Here is an 8,458-nt window from a genome sequence, read left to right as displayed (position 1 = left end):
ATCACAACAATGTATTTAACGAGGTTTTGTTACTGATGTCTTTAAATTACATGCCTTCTCTTCTGCGCTTTTTTTTTCGGTTCTTCTTTATAATGTTCTTCCTTTGAAATTCTTAAAGAGCGAAATACCTTCTGAAACGATTCGAAGCACAGTGCACAGTTCCGCACGGGTCCGACTAGTGTAAAATAAACCAATAGTAATTTTTATTTAAAACTGTCCCAAAAATAAACTAATAGTACTTTGGAAGTATTAAAGGGATTTAATGAACGACCGAGTCGTAAAAACAAAACGAAAGAAACAAGCTGAAAATTTTCAGTATAAAAAATAAACTGGTGGAAACAAAGATACAAAATACAAAAATATGAAAATAAAATCCAAACAAAGAAACACCTTTCAACAATATAGTAATAAAAATTTTAAGTGTGAAAGAATAAAATGCAATATAGAAATCACAAAAACAAATAATAAAATAAATAAAAACTTTTCAAATTTTTAAAATTAATTTGAATTCTGAAATTTTGAATTCAAATTATGCTTTTCGCAATCACGAGTTGCGACAGTGCCATACTCATGGGGGGCTTTTGTTTCTAGAAACAGCTCCTGTCCCCCCCCCCAAGCCTACCCCTCCTCCTAGGCGGTTACGTGTGTATATGTAATCACGCGTGCGTGCATGTGTAGGCTTGTGTGTGTGCGTAGACCTGTGTGTATGCACGTAGGCGTGTGTCTATGTGTGCAAAGGCTTGTGTGTATGAGTGCGCATGTGTGTGGACGCCTCCGACCAAGAGAAGCGTATAGCTCAGGACCGGAGCAGCTGCGCCGCCTGCAGAGACCGGTGGGCGGTGGTGCTGGTGTCCCAGGTTCAAGCTGAAAAAGGAACCAGACGCCAAGGACGGTCAAATGAAAGCAATTAGCAATCGTGATTGCTCGAAAATAAAATAATAAAACTCATATTTTGGTGCAATAAAACCATTTTTGTTAAAGATTTGTTTTGTCAAAAACGAAAACATTCCTTCGAGAGCATCCATTTATCATTTCAAAATACTAACACTTTCAGCTCCTGTTGTCAGAAACTGCGATACAAAAAGAAAAGTAAATATTAATTTAGTTTTAGTTTAAAATAATCAGCAGCTGACACGCATTCTTGCATAAACAGACGTCGTGCAGATGTTTGAATTTGAAAAACAATAGGAACAAGAAGTTCTGTCTAGAACTAGACGAGCCAACTTTCCCGTATATCCATACTACTTTCTAGTACCTGATCAATATTCTCAAAAAAAGCTAAAATCGCAAATTTTTTAAAACATATTTTTAAAATACTTTAAGCTGATTTCTAGGAATAAAATATATTCCTCACTCATCTAAAAAAATTAAATGCTTAAAAAAAATAGCAAAAACTTTTAAATAAAGCAGCTAATACACTTTTTTTACATTAAAAAAATCTTTAACAGCTTTCAAAACGAAAAAATAATATTTAAAATTAATAAGCTCATTAAAATAAATACATCATATCAAAAAAAAAAAAAATGTTTCTTTTTCCCCTGTTGCCAAAAACAATTTTTTAAATGAATTAATGCACTTACCAAAATAAATAAAAACAATAAAATTTCAACTTAAAAATAATTTTCACTCAAAAAAAAAAAAAAAAAATCGTCTGCGCATATCTTTATGTAGAAACATAAATGACTTCGAGTTTATTCGCCGAAAACTTAATACCTAAATTAAAACTTTAGCGTAAAAATAAAAACAAGTCAAATCAACAATAATTATTTCACAGTCAAAACCATAGCTGTGGAGTCGGAGTCAATCTCATTTTGGGGTAAAGGAGTCGGAGTCGAATATCTAAGAATCGGAGTCAGTCCTTTGTCCTCCGTGTATAAATTTTTGCCACAGCTACGAAGTCAGAATCAGAGTCCGATTAATTGTCGGGCATAGGAGTCGGAGTCAAGTGCCCCTAAATTCTCGGAGTCGAAGTCTGGAGTTTGGCGTCAAAGAGCTATTTCCAACAAAATTTGTTTGAAAAAAATCCGCCTTCAAGTACGGAATCCACATTGACTTTCAGTTTTCCCATAGGCGCTAATGTTAAGGGATTTGAACTGTTCAAAATTGTTCAAATCAAAAAGATATTTTATATACAAGTTTTTCATCAAAAGCTTTTTCCTACAAAGTTTGTTTGAAGCAAATTCGCCTCACAGTTCGGAATTGCCTTGAATTTTCCCGTAGGCGCTAATGTTAAGTTTTTTTGAACTGTTCAAAATTGAACAAAAAACAGCTCAAATCAAAAAGTGAAATATGGGAATGAGGTGTCCTCGCCGAGATCTTTCGAACAAAAAAAAGTTTGTTCGGATCGGACTATTCATTCAAAAGTTATTAGGGGGGACAGACAGACCGACAGACATTTTCCCCCATCTCAATACCCTACTTTCCAATTTTTAATTTTTCAATATTTATTTATTTTATTTATTTTTGACTTTTTTTTTGTTTTTTTGCGATATTTTTAAGATGCATTAGGCCTTCTTTCATGCTTTTTTATTCTTTTTCTGACTGTTACTAGGAAAGTAGGCTAAAAAGACTGAAAATGCAGAACTCAAATAAATTTGTTCTTAAATATGGAACATAAAATTTATAATAAAATAATTAACTAAATAAATAACGAAATAAGTAAACTAAAGGGTTTTGTATTATGTTATATATTTTTAGCATTCAACAAAATTTTTGTTTTAGGAACGTCATTTAGGGGGGATCAGTGGGGTCAATTTCTCCCTTCCCTAGATTTAGAAAATTAATGCTAAACTATACAAGTTTGTGCGGTTTTTGTTGTTTTCAGATAAAATTTGCATCCTTCGCTAGCCATCCCCGGGGGAAAAATCAAAATGACGGGCCAGTTTTAATTTTAATCAAGCAATAAAAACAAATATTGTTTAACTGTTTTGATGATTTTCCTTCTTCCAAAATTTTTGTCAAGGAAAAATCCATGCATGGTAAAAATAACATTTTTACTCAATCCTCACCATACAACAAAAATATTCATCCGGATATTGTTCACGAAATTGAGAGGGGGGGGGGGGGGTAACTCATCGATATTGATGATATATCAGATTAGAAAATACCCATTAAAAAGAAAAAAAAATACTGTACATATTTGCTTGTGGCTCTATCTCGCCCCCCCCCCCCCAACTTTTTAAAATTTGAAGAAATAAAAAGGGAATCTCGCATTTAAATTGATTTTCCGGTTTTTGGAGAAAAACCGGAACGTTTCGCCCAGGGGCGTAGCTAAGGGGGGGTTTTGGGGACAACCCCCCCCCTAAACGTTAGTCTCAAAAAAAAGAGAAAAAGAAGAGGGAAGAGAAAGAAAAAGAAAGAAAATCACTACGTTTTTCTGTGTAACAAAGGTCAAAAATTCACTTCGCTCCCCCCCCCCCCAATGCCATTGAAAATCTGCTCCATGAGTGACCCTCAAGTATAAAGACGCCTTCCTCTGCTGCGACAATTTTTTGATAATTGAGTGAAATTTAACACTTCACTTTAGAAATTGTTTGTTAAATCCACGTATAGGCAGCCTTTCTTTGTCATAGATTCTGCAAATTTTTAAATATGTTTAATTTTATGAGCCGCGCAGTGAGAATATTGCATACAGTCGAATCTGTATATTTCGAATTTCACATTAAAAAAAATCGAGATAATGAGGTTTTGAATTACGGAGGCTTTAAGAAACTTTTTATAGAAATTTGAAATATGATGGTGAAAATTTGAAATCGATACTTAAGACAATATGGGCTCTTGATTAAAATTCCTCTTTATTAGTTTTGTTAGGTATTTATTCTATTATTACATTATTAAGTGCTTTATTGCGAGTTTAAGGAATCATTTTGACAGTAAAAGAAACTTTAAGCATATCTTTTTCAAGAAAAAGTCTTTTATTGCTATTTGGTACCTGATTTTTTTTTTTGGATTCATTATTTATCCTCTTGAGGTTAGCAATTGCAGCAAATCTAACTTGGCCAGTAGTCTACGATTTTCCTTTTTTCATCACTTGAAAAAAAAACTTATACTTTCTTTTCACTCCTATAGTTTCGGTTTTCTAAGGAATCACAATTTTAAGAAAGAGAGCAACCAAAGAACAGTACTAATCCAGATAAGAGAGCGAAATGACTTTTAACTTGAATGACCTTTAACTATGAACTTTAATGTTCATCTTAACATGCCAAACCTGTGAATTTCACCCCTTAACTCTTCTTCCAAGAGAGTGCGCGAAACGACTATCCTTTGGTTAATCTTCCTGGAAAGCCTATTTGTGGAACGCATTTACTGCCTCCTCAGCTCTCGAAGACAATTCCTCTGTTTCTGAGTTGAAGAAAATGTTCTTGTTTGCTGCTTTGAAGATCATTGGGCTTCGAATCCGAAAATGATAGCATAACCGGAATTCGAGATGATAGAGGTTTTTGTTGGTCTGGTCTCGTGTGTGTCATAGGTCATAGTCAAAACTACCTTTGCTAACCAGAGTATCCATTGCAATCACATTGATTCTTCAGCCAGTATTTACTGCGTATTCTTTTGGAAACGTACAGTCTGTTTAAAGTAGTACATTCTAAGTGAAAGTTGTTGCATAATGAAACGAACAAGACCGATAACAAGCTTTTTTCAACTCAAAGAAGAAAATTAAAATGACGAAAAGGATTGCTCTAAAAAGAGAAAGTTAACGTCGTCTGAAGAAAACGAAGTACAGTCTGCAAAGCAGCGTTAGTCCCATCGGACCCTTCTGAAGGTAATTTTATTTTAATTCAAAAGAAAAACTGCATAGCATTACATGAATAAAATGTTTAAAAACGAGATGAATCTAGATTATTTCTATTAGCTTGGTTCGGATTAAAAAGTAGAAAATAAAAAATACTTCTGTTCATAATACCCAAAAATTGCTGTTGCTCTCTCAAATAGATATTTATGTAAATTCTAAAGCAGCTAATAAAATAAAAATAAATATCTTTATAGATATATCTTTATAAATATAATATCTTTATAGTCTGACCACCGATGAGATTGAAAGCCAAACATCCAGTTTACAGGCGGAAATGGAAGTATCTATTAGCTTTCAGGGATGCCAGCTTTTGTAGATGTGTGTTAGCCTCTAAATTAAGCAGTCACGCTGAAATCAACGGAACACGCTCATCAGATATTTGATTTCCCCCTGATTTGGATAGACTGGTTTTGACAAGATGTTGCTAGAAAATTTCACTTTAAATTAAATGGAAGGAAAAGAAAAAAAAGTTGAATTTTCCATAACATTAAAAAAATAAAAAAATCTTTGCTTTTGTTTTGTTTGACACAAGTATCGGAATTGGGGCACCCCATTCCAAAGTATGTAAGATTCACCTCCCTCTTATTTTTTTTAATACTAAAAAAGTTTACACACACACACACACATATATATATATATATATATATAAAAGAAGAAACCCCCCCCCCCCCAAAAAGTCGGGTCTAGCTACGCCTCTGGTTCGCCTATCTAGGTTTTGCAGGGGTTTTTTTTTTATTTTTTGCAAATACACTCTTTGCAAGGAAAGAAACTGAAATAATATAAATTTTATATTCATGTTTCCTATTTAGAATGAACAATATCCATATTTATGTATGAAAAAATTTAGTTTCTGCGATTATTTTTGAAATGGTCCGTTTTTGTGATTGCCGTTTTGGCAATCTGCTGGATGATTGGATATTGAGTAAGTGTTCAATCAGCATAACTAATAATAAAAACCATTAATTACATTAAAGTTCGGTTTAAATGTAAAATCATCAGCCAAATCATGTTTTATTTGCCAATCTTGTGCAAAAATCTTACTTCAAGATTTGACTTGAGAAAAGCCTTGAACAATCACGAAAAGCAAAGAAAGTCAACAATACAACTATTGTCACTATCGACAGGGAGTTGAGATGATACACTAAATACTGTATTGAGTTGAGGAAAGCCTTCGAACATGGAACTAAAAAGCTCATAACTCGTTTTTTATTCTACTTATAAATTTCAAACAGGTACCATCTTCAGCAGAAAGATCAGAGTTTTCAATGGACATATAATGTAAATATGTGCAAGTATTTTTTCATCCCTATATTAGAGAATTTACAGAAATTGTATTTTATTGCCCCCCCATAACGGGACGAAAACTACCCTGTGTTATTCTGATGCATAAGCTTTATTATTGTCAAGTTTCATCAAAATCCGTTCAGCAGTTTGTGCATGAAAGAGTAACAAACATCCATACATCCAGACAAACTTTCGCATATGGGGCATTCCAAGGTATTTTTAACATTTATATAGAGTCCGTAACGTGACCTTTTTTGCCATAACTTTTAAGTTTACTGTTTGATTAGCATATTATTTTATTTTGATCTTTTCCTACCAACACACCAGCTCAAATTAAAATAATTTGCAAATCAAACGGTAAATTAAAAAGTTATGGCAAAAAAAGGTCACGTTACGGACTCTACATAATTTTAAAAATACCTTGGAATGCCCCATATATAATAGTAAGATTTTTAATGTATGCAAGTGTAGCTAGGAATTTATGTAAAAACGTTGGTGTCATTATGAAGGCCCTTTGAGAAAATTGGCATTGAATGTAGTAAAAAACTTCATTTTCGGTCCTTTTTAAACGGAGTTTGTAGCCGTCGCCCTCGTAGTGACACCGATTTGATAGCTGTAATAATATCTAAGAAGACCATATAATAGTATAGAATTTAAAAATTCATGTCATTATAGGGGCACTTAAAGCAACAAGAACTTTAAAATCCGCAAATTTGAAAAACACGCAAAAATGTGCCACGCCCCCTAAATTAAAAAATTTAATTTCCCAAAAACGGTAATGCAGACAAAGCTCATATTTTGCACAAACATTACATTAATGATAAAGAACAACATATGTGAAAATAAGAAAAATTTAAAATGTCAACAATCACAAATGCCGTAAACTGCCTGATTCTTACAGACAGTGGCTCTTAATATTACATATCGTTAGAAAGGGTAGAATTTTCCGCATTCTACGCAATTTGTTTCAATGCTTCAACTTTATTACGGCGGGAGTAATTTGCGTTTTTAGGCTTAGCTGAAATTTAGGCACTACTTTCTTCATTCAATAAATCAATAAAAAGTGAAAGAATTGTCCCACAGCTTTCTTTTTGACGGCCAGGGTCGGACTGGGTCCTCAAAAAGGCGCATACCCCAATTTTTCTGAAGGCGCAAGACAATGGGGGGGGGGGGGGGGGAGTGCGGAGAGGATATAGACGATCATTTTAGGGGGGCGATTGGATAATGGATTATGTGGGGGAGCGGAAACTTAAACATAAACAACAGCAAAATAGAAAAAGAAATTTTTTTTTTTAATTTGTTTTTCCGGGAAAGAGTTTAAATGAAGGTTAAAAGTGTTTCGAGTATAAAAAGTGAGAGAAATGAAGAATTTTTACTAGCATTTTGATTCCAATATCTAACTTAAGTCTAATTTTGATTGGTTTGAAATCTCGGGAACTATTTCTAACAGTCATAAAGATCTTCAATGGTACATACTTGTTTTTTCTTGTAAGGAAGGGCGGATACAGAAATTGTTCAAGGAGGGGCGGATGAATTTTTAACTTACGTCAAACTACTTATCTAATTTACGTTTGCTTTCGGGGGGGGGGGGGGGGGGGGGGGGGGGGACTGCCGCATCATTTTTATCTAACACAACTAAAATATAGAGATCTATCCAATCAGGTCCCCGAATCTATTTCTTTCCTTTTCCTTCGAAAGACGCATTCTAAAATTGCGTTTTAAAACTTCGATTTCAAAGTAATTTCGGGGAATGATTTGAAAAAACCCTCCCTTTAACATGATTGAAGGTCGCCTAAAATTGTGCTTTTTTTCGAACTTAAGTTTCGAAAAATTATCAGAAAAAAGTTACTGAATCCATTCCTTCCCCAAATAACACAACCTGAGATGTCTGCAATCACTTCTTCAAGATTTAAATTTTTCAAATTGCTCGGTAGTAGCCCTCCAAACTCCACCTAACATCACCAAAGATCGTCTGAAATTCCCTTTTTGAAACTTCAATTCCGAAAATGTTTTCGGGAGGCAGGTTCGAACCTCTTTCCTTAACGTCGTCAAAAGTGGCCAATACTAGCAAAACTGGAGCCTCTTTGGAGTTTTGATGAAATTAAAGTCTTTTGAAACACGATTAATTGCCATCTTCGGTAATGTCAAAGAAAGATTTTCAGTATCCTTATTTCCACAATAACTTCTTGACATTAAATCTCCAAAAACTAAATTTTAGATAGTCTTAGACGGTTTGAGAGTTCATCCCCTTTTTCGGAACAATTCAGAAAATTTTCGGAACATAGGTTCAAAAAACGCAGCTGAAAGGACCATCTTTGATGACGTTGAGGAGGAATGGGATTCAGAACTCTCCCTCCCCAAAAATGTTTTTACAAAGAAGTT

Source organism: Uloborus diversus, chromosome 7 (assembly GCF_026930045.1).
Source record: "Uloborus diversus isolate 005 chromosome 7, Udiv.v.3.1, whole genome shotgun sequence".
In the NCBI taxonomy this organism is placed as follows: Eukaryota; Metazoa; Arthropoda; class Arachnida; order Araneae; family Uloboridae; genus Uloborus; species Uloborus diversus.
The sequence above is the reverse complement of the archived record's forward strand: the minus strand, read 5'-3'. Positions refer to the sequence as shown.